The 16,365-nt window shown below is 41.3% G+C and overlaps 1 protein-coding gene across 4 annotated transcripts in view; it reads left to right on the top strand.

Annotated features, from left to right (window-relative positions):
* ATRNL1 (attractin like 1) overlaps positions 1–16,365 on the top strand; it is a 1,104,086-nt gene that overhangs the window by 835,193 nt on the left and 252,528 nt on the right. The window lies entirely within an intron of this gene.

The following is a 16,365-nucleotide window of genomic DNA, read 5'->3' as shown; positions in this document are numbered from 1 at the left end:
AGAGCTCCTGAACCGAGATTCTGATGTCAAGGACAATACCATCAAAGCCATTCCACAACCGCCCATTAAAGGCTACCTTGCAAATCCACCAATTTATCAAGGGTCCTCAAAAGCCATTAAATAGATAAAGTACTACAGCACATGTGATCCTGATAAAATACCAGCTGAAATTTATAAGAAAAGTGGAAATAAGCTCTTACCAACTACACATTGTTATTAATGAAATTTGGAAACAGGAACAGATTTCCAGTGACTTCATGCATGCCAGAATTGTTACCATATTCAGGAAAGGAGATGGATCAGATTGCAGCAGTTATAGCGGTATTCCACTGCTGTCCATAGATGGGGAAGATCTTTGCCTATCTTCCCCTCAGTAGACTCACTCCCCTCATTGGGGAGATTTTACCTGGGTCCCAGTGTGGTTTCAGGCCACTCAGAGGTACAACGGAAATAACTTTTGTTGCTAGACAGCTTCAATAAAAGTGCCATAAGCAACATGGAAATCTCTATGGCCTTCATTGACTTAACTATGGGCTTTGATTCAACCAACAGAGAAACCCTATGGAAAATCCAGGTGAGACGTGGATGTCCACCAAAATATATTACCATTATCAAACTCCTTCTTGACAACACAGCAGAAACTATCCAAAGGGGAAATGGACCCCTTCATTACTAGAGCTGGAGTCAAGCAAGGGTGTGTAATTGTATCGACGGTCTGTCATCTACTTTGCAGTTATTCTGCATCTGATTGCTGAAAGTCTTCCATCTGGAGCCAGCATCCAGTATTGCATGGGAAGGAGCTCTTTAACTTCAACCAGTTACATTACAAATCCAAGCTTACACCTGCATTGCTAATCTTCAATATGCTAATGATTGTGTTGTGTGTACTCACTCAGTTGAAGAGCTTCAGGTCACTTTTGACTGCTTCTGTGAAGCATATGAAATGCTTGGACTTACTGTCAACTTCTCAAAAACCAAGATAATTTGCTAACCCACCCCAAACCAACCAGTTGCTCATCCACACATTATAATTAGACATCAACCTTGGACAATACTGAGCATTTTCCCTACCTGGGGAGCTACCTTTCCCAAAAATAAACATAAATTACAGTAATCCATATTGGATACAATCTGCCACTGCTACTTTTGGACATATCCAAAACCATGTCTTTGAACATGACATCAAGACCCAAAACAAATTTCTCATCTCCCAGGCTGTTGTCATCCCTAACTTGCTGTATGGGTGTGAAACTTGCTTAGAACTGAAAGCTTTAGCATGTCACCTGCCTGTTAATCCAGTACTTTCTATGAGCACTAAATTCATTTGAAGTGTCCTACAAGTATGTAGAAAAATATAAGCATAGAAGGCTAATTGGTATGTAATTGTCATTGCGACAGAGGGCTTTTAAAAACAGAACCTTAGAGATTTTGTTAGGTTTTAAGCATCGTGATCTTCTACATGCTGATGTTAAAAGAAACCCTTGGAAAAGCATACAGTATCATCTTTAAAATGCTTATAGTAGCTTTTCTCAATCCGCTACAACTAAAAATGGGGCTATCACTGCAAAAATGCAGACTCAACAGGGGTATGTCTGTGAGCCACAGGATGCATCTACACATGAAATTAAGGTGAAGCAATAAACTCTGGAGCTATTTGAGCCAGAATGAACTTCTCCTGGGCTCAGTGTCTACACATGCCCCCCGGGACAGTAGCAATTTGAACTGGGGCAAAACAGAGCTGGGCTGGCGGGAGGGGATGTCCTGTGGTCTGGGTGGCAATGTCAGGTGGCAGAGGGGTTGGCTGTGGCATGGGGGTGCTGACCCTGCAGAGCCATGTGACTAGGTAGTAGCCAGGAGTCTGGCCACTGCCCAGTCACTGTCTACATGTGCATTTCAGCAAGGTAAAAGACCCTGTCATAACCCCATCCCCAACACTACTATCTTACAGCAGAGTTAATTACTTTATTACACCCTAATACCAGTGCTCATGTAGGTGGTGATGCTTTACTGAGGAGCTAGTTAGTTTACTCCACAGTAAAGCACATGTGTAAATGCACCCACAGAAAAGTAAATTAAGAAATATGCGATAAAAAGGGTGTGGTGGGCGCAGGGATCCCACCGTAGTAAAACAGCTGGGTATTCGTATCCCACCTCTGACACCACGTGTGGCGGGCCAGTAGGGGGCGCTCCTGCGTTGAGCCGCCCACCTCCCTGCGCCCGCCCACCTTCCAGACTCCGAATGCCTCCCTAGGGGCACCTTATGCTTGGCCAACCCCTCTCCCGGAGCACACTCGCTAGCCTGGGGGTAAAGTCGCCACCACCACCCCGAGAAGGGACTGACTCGGCCCTGCGTCCTCGGGGAAACACAGGCCTAATAGTCCGACAGGTACTCGACCCGGTACAGGCACTTGGGGCACTTCCCCAAGTCACGGGGGCAAAAAGTAAAGTCTCCCTTAGTCCGTAGACCTAAGGGGTCTCTCTGGCGTAATTTAGACCCACCCCTCAATAAGTCTCCCACACCGGTCAAAAAGGAGAACTTTATTGATTACAGGGGGTAGGGGAAACTAGGGTACAGGGTTGAGTACTATCTTAGAAATCCTAAAGAGCAAACAGTGTGGCTGTGGTAGCCTTTTGATTACGCATCTGTGTTACTGCCAGCGAGATAGCTAATCCGATTGAGTAGCTTACTCGCAAGCATCTTCCAGAGTTCTTCCGTTTCCCCTCTGGAGTCTGGGGGTGAGAGAGAGCTAGGTCCCGATGGCAAGGCTCCTCTGTCTCCCCTGCTTTGCTGCTGCTTCACCTCAAGGCCGAAGAGAGAAGAGCGCCTCCTCCCCTCCCAACCTATATAGCCCCTGTGACCTCACTCACCTGGGCCAGTGGAGGTCAGCCCCAGTTGGCTGTCAGCCAACCAATTCGAAATGCATCACCTGTTCCCAGGCAGATTCCAGCTCCCCAGGTAGAAACCCCCCACCCAGGTCATTAATGCAAGTCAGGTAGGCAGGGGGAGCAGGTTCCCCCCTCCCTCAGGACTGCAGCCAGTTCAAGTTACCTAAAGAGACTGGCCAGGGTGTGGTCCCCTCCGTGCTGACCCACCCTAATCAAGTGGTTGCTGCTCAGAGATTTTAGTCACAGTGTCACAGGGCAGAGATTTTGGGGAGAAACAAGGTGGCTTTCTGCCACAAAGGGTATATTTGAGTAGCTAAGGGGGCTACAGACATGAGCCTTATTGACAAGGGAGTCATTAGTAACCCAGGAGGGTCAAAAAGAAAATTTTATCTTAATTTCACCTAATGATCTGGGGGTGCTTTTAATTTAATGTATTCAGGTCACAATTCCCTTCAAAATACCACATATTTTTAAAAAAAATATAATTCCTTCTGCTACATGGTATCCTTTGTGATAATACAAATGCCATTAAGATTTGCTCTTAGACAGCATATTTTGTATTTGTCTTGAAAATAGGGAAAGAAAACAGTGAAGATGACAATGGTGGCCATCGTCCATTTAATTCTTTATAGACCAAACAACAAAATTACTGTTTGCATTCTCACTTGCTAAGTCCCAGACCTCTGCAAGAAAAAAAAGTTTTCATTTACTACTTTTTTCACAGAATCATAGAAAAGCAGTCTGAAAGGGACCTCAAGGCACCATTGAGTCCACCCCCTGTACTCAGTGCATAATCAGCCTCGTGCACGCCACCTCAGATCAATGTGTCTAACCTGCACTTAAAACTTCCAGTGGCAGATTCCTCAACCTTTCTGTAATCTGTTCCAGTGCTTAAGCATTGTCATAGTTAGAAAGTTCTTTCTAATGTCCAACCTAAATCTCTCTTTTTGCAATTTAAACCCATTACTTCTTGTCCTGTCCCCTGTGGTCACAGAGAGCAATTGATCGCCATCTTCTTAATAGCAACCCTTTTTGTATTTGTAGACTGTTACCAAATCCCCACTCAGGCTTCTCTTTTTCAGACAAAATAATCCCAATTCGTCAACCTTTCTGTATATGTCATGTTTTTTAGACCTTTAATCATTTTTATTGGTCTCCTCTGGACTCGATCCAATTTGTCCATGTCTTTCTTGCAGTGTGGGACCAAAACTGGACATAATACTACAGATGAGGTCTCATCAGTGCTGAATAGACTGAAAGAATCGCTTACTGTGACTTTCATAAAACACTGTTGTTACTATATACCAATGGGCTATTAGCTCCCCGCCCCCCCATCTCCCCTCTACCCCCAGTAATATTACACTGTTGATTTTTATTCAGCTTCTGATACACTGTATACCCTAGGTCTTTTCTGGCAGTACAGAAGCCTAACCAGTTGTTTCCCATTTTGTCTCCCATTTGTGCATTTGATGGTTCATTTCTAAATGTACCTCCCTGTACTTGTCCTTATTGAATTTCATCCTCGTCATTCCAGGTTATTTTTTCCAGTTTAAATAGGTCATTTTAAATCCTAATCCTGTACATGGGGGAAGGCAACCTTTTTGGCACGTGCCACAAATTAACTGTGCACCCTCCCAAAGTGCCATTCTGATCCCCACCCCTGGCCTCAGCTGTTGCTTTGCTTCCTGACCTATCTGCTGCTGTTTTGTCCGTCACCTCTTCAATCTGCCACGTGCCACACGTAGAGTCTGCCCATATCACTTGTGGCACCTGTGTCACAGTATTTGCTTCCGCACCCAGCAGAGTATATCTGTAAATTTACTAAGTATACATACAATAATGAAAATATTGATCAATATTAAACCTAGAGCAGATCACTGGGGAGCTCCACTTGATGCATCCTCTCAGTTTGATATTGCACCATTGATGACTACCATGAGAGCATAGTCATCTAACCAGCTATGTACTACGCTGGGTGGATCCACAGAGGTGTGGTGGCAGTTGTGCAGCCCTTTCCCCCATCCTGAGGTCAGCTTGGGGCAGTAGCATCAGCAGCAGGGGAAGGGAGAGCTTGGGAGGGAGGGCAGGTGCTACTGAGCATGGGCGGCAGGGGAGGAAGTGGCAAGGGGAAGGGGGTTGATTCTTACTTGATGGGGACTTCAGAAAAAAAAATCCCTGGCTGCTGCTTCTGTGGTGCAGTCTACGTGCCGTAGTGAAGCAGGGGAGTGCCACCACCCCTGCAATGCCAGTCACTGTTCCCACACCTCCCTTTTTAAAATCCTGGATCCGCCTATGGTACCATCTTATAACAGTTTAATTTGAGCCATATTTCCTTAGCCTGCTTGTGAGAACAGTGTGGAAGATGTTTAAAGCCTTACTAAAGTTACTAAAGCCATGCTAAAGTTAAAGTATGTCTAAAGCCTTGCTAAAGTTAAAGTATGTTGCATCCACTGCTGTCGCAAAGCCTGGCACTTGGAGTCAGGTTGGTTAGGTATAACTTATTCTTAACAAATTCATAGGGGTTGTTGTCCTCTAGATGCTTATACATTGATTGTGCGATGAAAGACCCCAATGTCTTTCCAGGGACTGAATTTAGACTGACCTGTCAGTAATTCCTTGGGTTCTCTTTTTCAAAAAAAGGGAAGAAAAGAAAAAATTGGCACTGTATGTGACCTTTTCTAGGCTTCCGGGACCTCATCCGACTTCTATGAGTCTTCAAAGAGAATAGCCTGTGGCTCTGCTATTACGTCACCTAATTCCTTTAGTACTCTCAGTTGAATCTCATTTGGTCCTGATGATTTGAAAACACCCCGGCTTATCTCCGTAAGCTCTAACCTGTTCTGTGCTTACTCAGCCAACCCTGTCTCTGTTGCTAATTGTGCTTGTCATCTGATAGTTGACCTTTTTTGTGCAGATTGAAGTAAAAAAAAAAAAAATACATTCATCAGTTCAGCAGAAATTCAGTGTTGTCTATTATTAGCTTCCCGTCCTCATTCAGTAGAGCAGTATGCTTCCCTTGGTATTAATATACAATTAAATCTTTTCTTAGGAATACTTATTTTAAACAATATCTCTTTTACTTCTGTTTCATAATTACAATTTTCAGAAAAAAAGGAGTAAATTGAAAGCTTTCAAGCCAATTATGTAATAAATAATAAGGAAACAGTGACTGTTTCCTTGGCCATCACCTAGTTGTAGGTGCTTTGCCATTTCCAGTGACTTTTTATTTCTCATGGAAAACTATTAAAAATTTCTTATTGTGAATTCATGTACAGTGCCACTGTTTCAAGTCTATTTATGTTCCTGCCCGAGTCATTGCCAGCACCACTAATCCTGTTGGGATGGGACTTGGCCTAACAAGGCGTCTAAGCTTTTATATTACAGAAATTGGTACTAATTGAGGAGCACAATGAAAATAATTCTGCTTTCTTCATAAGAGCTGACCCTAACTGCAGATTAGCAACTCAAGCTGCCATCTCCTTCTGGACAGCAAAGTTGTATCAGCGTTTGTAGCTTTGTAGCTGCGTGTGTGCGTGCAGATTATATCTTAACATATGTGTTAAATTTACCTGCCATTAATTTGAAGACCTCTTGTTCTCCTGTTGTGGAAAGCAAAATTCCTGACTATATTTTCTTTCAAACCTTAATAAGCACTTCCCCAGACCCAACTCCCAATGTTGTACAACAGAGTTCACAGTGATCAAATTCAGTCTCTGAAAACGTTTGAAAGACAGCATCATTTACTGTTTGACCCTAATCAGTCTCTCCTGGCTCTTCTTGGATATGACACATGCAAATTGTTTGGACAGTGCAAAATGCAGACTCGGTGCTGAAAAGCAAAATATGTTACTTAAGCAAGTATGAATGACAAGTCCCCGTAAAAAAGTTTGTTTTTCTTTTATCTTATGTGAAAGCGAGAGAAAAACAGAGGAGGTTTTCCTTTCTCTAAGCATGCTCCTTTCACTCAAGCTCCTGTCTGTTCACTTACCTAAAAAATGTGAGAATGTGTTTTTACTTAATATATATATATGGGAGGTGGTTTTATGTATTCTTTGCTTGTAATGTGTATTTGACCTGTCAATATGAGACACTGCTTTTTTTTCTGTTACTTATCATCTGTAGCTTTATCTATTTCCAGTTTGCAGACTTGCTATATATACATATGTATATATGTACGTGTGTATGTATGCGTGTGTATGCGTGCACTCTCATAATTTACAATTGCATTTGACGGAGTTGTCAGAACCTTTTACTGCAATAGCTTCTAAAAATCACTTTAATGATTACCTGCTAACATTTAAGAAAATGTTCACTGTAAAGGGATGGACTTGTCACAACCTGAGATTATGTGCATTTTTCCCTGCATGCTACCCACTTACTTAACATTTTATACCAAATACAACTATAAATTATCCTGTAAGTTCTGCAGCTATCAGAAACATTTAAAAGTTTCATACATTAGTACATTTTAAACTTTGCGATTATATATTATTAATGAAGTAGTTAGTGCCCCTTCTTGTTTTATTGATTATAGGGTAATGATCGGGATACAGCAGAATGATACAAAGAGAAGCCAAATAGTGTATTTTGTGGCTTTGATGATTTCTTCTGTGTTACACTGGTAAATCTATACCAAGATATGGTCAGACCTTGAGCTTTTTCAGTCAAAGATTTCGTGAGGAATTTCTTTAGAGAAGGATAAAGCTTTTAATGCATAAATTTTGTAGAATGACTGTTGAAGTTGAAACTTCATTTCAAGAAGCGCTGGGCTTTGTTTAACTCTATATTTTTAGTATCCAGAGTTACTGAACCAGACTTTGCTTAATTAATAACTATAGGATGTGAGGCAGTTCCAGTGCTGCTTTTTCTATTAACTTGCAATTTCCTTTAGGAAATGAATAAACTGGGGGGTATGGCTGCTAAGAATGAATATGGTACAACTGTACATTGCCAAAATTCATTTGAATGAGTTAACAAACATGACTTACGAAATGACTGAAGTTTAATTCCCTGGCTCATACAGAACATTTTGTGGAGCGAACAAAAGCAGGTGCATTTTGAGAACATTTTTTTTTAAGTTGGAAAGCAAGGACATAATTTATTTGTAGTCATTAAAACAGCATACTAGTATTACATCGTGGTTAACTATTTATCCCTGTTCAAACCATATTTACATAAGAGACTGAGAAATGTTTCAGATTTTTCTCTTTGATTACTCGTAGTGACCTCAGCAAATTTATGCACGTCACACTGAGAGCAGCATCTGGAACACGTGACTCCTGCTTACAGTTTCATAAAATTTGCTATGGATTTTGAAAAGTTACCTGTTTGTCTGAACTGAGTATCTGGTACACTAGGGCAAGTCCATCTGTGTTCTGTAGTGTTGGTGCAAACTATTGATATTATGTTTTTGAATGGTTCCAAGCTAGAAGAACACTCGCATTCTTAATTCTTAGCAAAGCCAATTGGCCAGGCAAGAAAAGAGGTTGGGGTGCGGGGGGGAGAGAGAGAAATATTAGAATAGACTAAAGTATAAACTTATAGCTGTAGTTTACTGCCGTCAGCGTAAGGTACAGGCAGTCTGTCAGAATTCGTTCTTTACATGCTCTAATTCAGGAGTTTATCACTTATCCATAAAATATTATAATTTGAACGTGGGAAGCAAGACACTAGGGAATACATAGCATGTAGCTTTAAATTAAAATATATTATTCCTTGTTATTATTGAATAAGAGAAATATCACTAAAATGGGTATTTATTGGGTTTCTGTGCCTGTGTATACTGCTGTAGCTCATAAAGGGTGTTTTTTTTAAATGAATTATTGCACGATATAGATTCCTGACGCGTATTTATACTTTAGGAAAGGAAATGACCACATTATTGTTTCTGGGGGGAAAAAAAACAGCTAATGCATGTGCACAATAACTTGTCCACAACTTCTAGTGCATTTACTTCATATGCACAGCAAATATATTCTGATGATATAAACAAAGGAGTTACTGTGAAGTAACAGGTCAAAAATAAATCTTAAAACTTAAAAGGCTTCAATTTAGAATTGCTCATTAAGCTAAAATAACCCTTTATGGAATATGGATATATAATATATTTCACATTTGGAAAAGCATTTAGCTAAGAGTTTACATTAGCAACTTGAATGCTAGCCTATGGGCTGTATTCCTTAAATTAAAGTATCTTGTGTAATGCTAAGGAAAGAGAATGAGTCTCAATTTAGTTTCCTTGCTGCATAACAACAAATGTTCATTAAGGAAAACTGCTTCTAATTTTTAATAATTGGAAGTTGCAGCCTATGCTTATGTTTATGGTCTTTAATGTCATAGATTCATCATTTATCTGGATACCAGTTTAAAACATATTTGTCTTTTGTTTAATTTTGGCTGTTTATAAACACCTAATCATTTGTGTACCTGAAATTACTTCTTGTCCATGATTAAGATGTGCTAGCAAGTTCATTTGAGTGTGTCTCATTATTAGGCCTGCTTTATTAAAGTCAGCTTTTAATTTCCTGAGTTAATTAAAGATTTCTGTTATTTTTACAATCTCCCTAGTTCTCCGATGGCAGACGTAGTACCTTTTACTCGTTTGGATTCTTGTAATTTATCATTGCTGTCAATGAAGTTGTTGAACTATTACTTTGCGTGTAAGTAGTAGTAACGTGCGACTGCAACCAATGCAATGGCTTCTAAAACTGTTTTAATGGTTAATATATATTTGTAAATTGTACAAAATAATACCTTAAATTCACACTGAACATAGATGATGAAATGAATAGTAACATTTTATCCTTAAGGCCATAGTCAGGGATACTTTAGACAGGAAAAAATCAATTTGGATCTAATGTTGGCAACTACTACATTGCTAGCTCTGTTTTCTATATCCATTCTGCATGCAGGCTCCACTCATGCGCCACTTCCATGTCTTTTGGTCTTCAACATGTGATCTGGGCCGAATTTTCTACTGTCTGGTTATTGACTGGCAGGTGGGTTTTACACCTCCATTTCTGTAACTCTAGTTGAACTATGAGTGTAAATTGATTTATATGGTACTGATGATCTCTACACAAATATTCTATTCCACAAAACCTTTTGAGGTTTCCAAATTTCTTCTTTCCCATATGAAATGTTTTTGTTTTTTAAATGTTACTATGAAACCAACCAACCATCCAAAAGAATGTGGGCCCCAGTCATGGAGGATCGTATCTTGAGCAGGGGACTGAACTAGACAACTTCTTCCCAGCTCTGCTTTCCTATGAATGTCTGATCTCTGAATTACTAGTAGCCCAATGCATGGACAGTCACCTGGGATACAGGTGCACATCCCTGCTCTCCTTGATGCTTGAAGCTCGATCTCTTTCATCCTAGGGAAGTGATGTTATAAACTCAAGCGCTCTCACTCTCCTGGGTTGCCCACTTGTAGAAGAAATTATTCATTAGGCCATAAACTGACTTCCTCACCCAGTGGTTAGGGCACTCACCTGGGAATGTGGATACTCAGCTTCAAGGCTGATGGAGTCAGATTTTTTGAGTGTGAATGAAGAGATAGGTAAAGAGCATGAGGTAGCATATATCAGGCTGCAGTGGATAGGCATGTAGCCCTTGAGAAGCTCTCTCTTTAGCAGAGGCAGCAGACTGTAGGTGACAGATTGCTGTCGGTCATTAAATAAGTGACTAACGTATTAAACAAATAGAACTTTGAAGCTGTCTCAGGGTAGTAGAAAAGAAAATCTGTTAAGAAATTCAAACAAATTCACTAAAAAGCAGCATCCAATGAAATTTTGTTTAAAAAATTATTTGTACATGGTTTTCCACGGTTTCATCAGGCCTAGTGCCACTTATTTAGTTAACTTCACTCAGGCACTCACATATCATTTGATTCTAGCAGAGAAGAAAAAGATGCCTATGACAAACCATGCTCCCTGAAAAGCAGCATTTTGAAATGCCAGTGGTTTGTTTCTTGAGTTGACTCAGAATTGAGAAGATCGTTTTCATGAAAATGAAGATAAAAAGTTACTCAGTTTGTCAGGAAAAGAAAATGACGCACTGTATCATGTGAATAAATGAGGCTGATGCACAACTTGCTTACAGAATATCACATTGATATATTACCAAGCAGCTGAGAGATCTCAGGTTCAGTAAAGCAGGCACAGTTCAATCATTTGTTTCAGCTTGGGAAGTAGTATTTAAACTGTAATTAGCTGCATCAGTTCATACTATTATCTCAAGTTCAGAGTTTTGATTATGTCGATCAAAAAAGGAACCGGAGACTTGGATTTAGATCTTCAGGTGAGTGTTGATCTACCAGTGGTTCATTGACTTGAAACTTGGTCAGAAACCTTTTAAAATTCATTCCCTAAAGGTTTTCAAAACATATCCTCTGCAGAAACTCAGTGTGTTTGAAACAGTTTACAGAATTTTATAAAGCAAAGATTAACCAAACAACATTGAATAATATCACAAAAAAATTCTTAAAAATAGGAATAATTTTCAATTTATTCTTTGAAGTAGGTAAAAAAAAAATAATTACCCAACCAATATGTAGTTTTATTTTTACCTACCCATCATACACCAGTAAAATGACAAAATATTAGGTTTTCAGGATCAGCACGAATCTGAATTTTATGAACAATTTGCTGCAACCTAGTATATGGAAGTTCTGGGCTCATATAAGATCTTGGAGGATATCTCCCTCGAAATACGTTATAGTATACACTTTCAAAGGTTTTAACCTCAGTCACTATATGGCTAGGGACAGACTGTCCCAGACCCCTTGCTCGTTTAAGATAAACCAGACACTCCCAGCATCCCAGCATGCTCTCGGGGCTGGGCGGGGCTCTCTGCTTCACAGCAGGGCTGGCCCTTCCCCTCTGCATCTGCCAGGGTCCCCCCCTGTTAAACAGGGATTATTCCCCCTGCCCCTCTGCCTTAAGCAGACACCTCCACATTAGCTAGCAGCCTGGGACTGTTCAGTCAGACATCCCTAATGAAAGAGTCCTGCCGGGCCTGGCCATGCCCCCCTCAGCTCAGCACTGGAAGGGAAGAGTGGGATGCTCTAGCGCCCCCCCCCCCCCCCCCCCCGCTTGTAACCTGAGCCACTGCAGGCATGTGCCTGAATTTCCTCAGTCCAGAGGGATTGTCTGTGTGGTTGGAAACTGGTTCAGCCTAGCCAGGTTAGACTAACCTGCAAAGGTTGCATAAATTCAGGCTCAGGCTTTTTTAATGTCTATCCCTAGCTCAGATGTCTATGTTAAAGCTGGTTCATTAGAGAAAGATTGGCACATTGGTACCAGCAAGCAATGAGTAAAAATCAGCAATGCAGAGACTTTTTACTGAATGCACAGAAAAGAAAGGTAAGAGCAGTCAAGCCAAATAACAGTATGGAAGAAACATACAGACATAGGGTTCATTGCAGTCATGATGTTTTATTTTTCAATTTTATTAAAACACTATTGCTAGTTTGCATATTTAATATCCCGTATTTATTACCATAGGTGCATATTTTCATATAGTATAGGCACATGTACTTCAGATAAACTGACATATTGCATTATATTATGTTGTAAACATGCATATGTATTTTCATGCACAAATATATGCAGCTTTATATGAAAATGAATTTACAATTTTCTCTCTTTAGAGCCTCATTCCATTATATTAATGGGAGCTAGGGCATGGGATTTAAAAGAGGATACAAGACATGTTACCATGAATTGTAAAACAGTCTCTCAGACTTTCCTATATTAGTTCTTTTGTTTAATATTTAGTATAATCAGGCTGGGTGCATTTACATGTGTGCTGTAGTGCGCAGTAGACTAATTTACTGTGCGGTAAAGCATCACCATCTACATGTGCACAGCAACTGAGATAGTGTAAGTTAATTTACAGCACTGTTGGATAGTCCCATCAGACATAGGTAAACTATTGCACTTAAACACACATGTAGATGGTGACATTGGGAATAGTTTACTCTGGCTCAAAATGTACATATAGATGTGCCCACTGTGTACTGGTGTGCTGTAGTTTCCTGATATACCTTGTTTAGGGTGACTTGGATAACTCACTCTCAGCTTTGCCACTTAAGTAAAGTGGCTGTCCTTCACTTGTGCGTGTTGACATATATGAGTGGTTTATGTATATGTTTGTGCATGTACAAGTTTTGTGAGCCGGAGTTCAGCAGAGCTGCCTTTCTGACAAGTGGTGGAGTGAAGAGAGAGTTATGCAGGTTATCCTACACAAGCAGTGATACAAATGTTAAAGACAACAAAGACTCTTTTTTTTAGGTATGTAGGAAGTAAAAGGAAGCCGTAGGACCCCTACTAAACAAGAAGGAGCAATTAGTGACAGACAGGGGGGACAAGACTGAGCTATTCAATGAGCTTTTTGCCTCAGGATCAAGATAAGTCTCCTAATGGGCTCTTAGACAGGCATCCAAGGTACACCAGCCCACCAACTGCCTATGCTGACTCGATGCAGAGTCACTCTGATGGACTGGATATGTTCAAGGTCAGTAGGCCTGGATGAGCTTCATCTGAGAGTACCGAAAGAATTGGCCAGTGTCGTAACAGAACCACTGGCACAGCTGTTTGAGTGCTCATGGCGCTCGGGTCAGGTCCCGGAGGATTGGAAAAGGGCCAGTGTGGTCCCTATTTTCAAGAATGGGAGGAAGGAGGATCCAAGTAATTACAGGCCAGTCTGTCACACCTCCATCCTTGAAAAGGTCTTTGAAAAGATTATGAAGGATCATATCTGTGGGACTCCAGCGGGAAAAATAATGCAGCAGGGAAACCAGCATGGATTCATAGCAGGTAGATCATGCCTGACCAATCTGGTTTCTTTCTGACAGGGTCACAAAATGCTTAGATGCAGGAGTAGAGGTGGATGTTGTTTTCTTGGATTTTAGCAAGGTCTTCGATACAGTATCTCATCCCATTCTCATAAATAAATTAAGAGGCTGTGATATAGATGTTTACACAGTCCAGTGGGTGGCAAATTGGCTTAGCGGTCGCACCCAGAGAGTGGTAGTAGACAGGTCAGTATCAGCCTGGAAGGATGTGGTTAGTGGGGTTCCGCAGGGTTTGGTTCTTGGACCTGTTCTCTTCAATATTTTCATCAGTGACTTGGATGTGGGTGTGAAGTATACTCTGTCCAAGTGTGTGGATGATACTAAATTGTGAGGTAAAGTGCACGCTCTGGAGGGTAAGGAATGGTTGTAGGCAGACCTTGGACAGGTTAGAAAAGTGGGCAGTAGACAATAGGATGCAGTACAACAAGGACAAGTGCAGAGTGCTGCACCTAGGGCACAAAAATATCCAGCACAACTGCTGGCTGGGAAGTGACCCTCTCAGCAGCACAGAAATGGAAAGGGATCTCAGAGTCATCGTGGACACCAAGATGAACATGAGTCATCAGAGTGACAAAATCATCAGCAAAGCTAACCACACTTTATCATGCATCAGCAGAGGCATAATGAATAGAAACAAGGAGGTGATACTTCCCCTCTATGCAGCATTGGTCAGACCGTAGTTGGAGTACTGCATCCAGTTTTGGACACTATACTTCAAGAAGGATGTTGATAGACTCAAGAGGTTCCAGAGGAGAGCCATTCATATGGTCAGGGGCTTACAGAACAAGCCGTATGAGGCGAGACTGAGAGACCTGGACTTCTTCAGCCTCTGCAAGAGAAGGCTGAGAGATGACCTTGTGGCTGCCTACAAATTCATTAGGGGGACTCAGCAAGGGATCGGAGATGCTCTGTTCACCAGGACGTCTCTTGGGGTAATAAGGAACAATGGTCACAGACTGACAGAGAGCAGATTTAGGCTAGATATCAGGAAAAACTTCTTCATGGTAAGGGTGGCCAAAATTTGGAATGGGCTTCCATGGGAGGTGGTGCTCTCCCCTACCTTGGGGGTCCTTAAGAGAAGGCTGGATAGGCATCTGGCTGGAGTCATCTGGCCCAAACACTCTTTCCTGCCTAGGCAGGGGGTCAGACTTGATGATCTATTGAGGTCCCTTCCGACTCTAGCATCTGTGAATCTATGAAATCTCTATAGTCTATACTGTCATGTAATCTCATCAAGGAGCATCTCATTGACAAGGTGTGCATCTCCCTTTTGCTGGTCTGATATCTAGGACACATACTACTAATTTCATGTAGTGAATTCAGAATAACGTATTTTCCTGGCAGTCTGATTTTAACTAGCAATGGCAACTGTTTGAAATTTACCCAGAGGCTTGGTCTTGAATGTCAGAATGAACCACAAAAAGATGGATTAGTGGGCTTAGTGCAAGGTAGGTAGTCAGATGTGCAGAGAAAATTGCCTTCGTCATGTGCCTATGTGGGATGTGTGTAAATCAAAAGAAACATAGTATGTATAGGCATGAATGTTATATAAGGGTTACCATGGAGGGTAGCAGACAAAGATAACTGTAGATGGTATTTTGATAATACAGGTTTGTAAGTGAATTGATAGATGTACATTCTTGCAGCAAAGTTGGAATTTTACAAACAAAAGTTCAACAAATAGCAGAAAATAGTGTTCCGTGATGTAGTCCTTTTTTGAGGGAAGCCATTAAATCAGAAAAAAGTGGAACACCCTAATAAAGTTAGTATAAATAATCTTTTGCATATACCATATTTACTTGAATATGAGATGACCCCTAATAATTAGATTCTATGTATGGAAAATTTATACATGTGTTATAATTTTCCAGGTATAGTCTGATTATTGCAGGTTTGCCTTGAACTTGTCCCCCTCCCACTGGCACAGCAAGGAAAATAAATTTGGGGGCATCAGATGGCCCCCTTGGTCCTCTGCCCCTGCCAACTTCTTCTTCCTGAAGTCTCTTCCCCGCACCCCTTACCTCAGACCCTGCTTTCCTAAGTTCATGGAAGTGAGGACACATTCAAAACACTGATTTTGAAATAAACATACCTGTAGTAAATTGCTATAGGAAAATTACCTTGGGTATCCATAGCCTTAGTTTATCCAATATTGAAACATTTTACCTTTTTTTTGAAACTGCTGAAAGTTTTAGCATAGGTACCCCATTAACACAGTTTGAAGCAGCATTTTTGTACCTACTTGTATATAGGAGGGCTCTGCGAAGCTTCAGTCCCTGATTTGATTTGGCAGAGATTTGGATCAGTTGGATCCAATTGGAGATTGAATCAATTTGGAACCCACCGAATTGATCTGGAGAGAAATACAGCTTTAAATGTTTTTTCTACATACCTCTAGGTAGCAGGGGCTATGAACACTGTGGTGCTGGGGCAGATGCAGCATCCCACAGAAGCACTGGGGCTCCCCAGCATTCTTGGCAGTGGACCAGAAGCACTTCTGACCCATTTCCAGTTCTGCTGGGGTGCATGTGGGCCTTCCCCCTCACACCCCTCTGCTCAGTGACTGGTGCCTCCTGGGCCTGGGGGGGCACCTGGGGCCCCCCTGTGGCTGATCTCTGGGC

Source organism: Crocodylus siamensis, chromosome 7 (assembly GCF_052110815.1).
Source record: "Crocodylus siamensis isolate JL-2025a chromosome 7, ASM5211081v1, whole genome shotgun sequence".
NCBI classification, from domain to species: Eukaryota; Metazoa; Chordata; order Crocodylia; family Crocodylidae; genus Crocodylus; species Crocodylus siamensis.
Note: the sequence above shows the minus strand (reverse complement) of the source record. Positions and strands in the feature narration are given on the sequence as shown.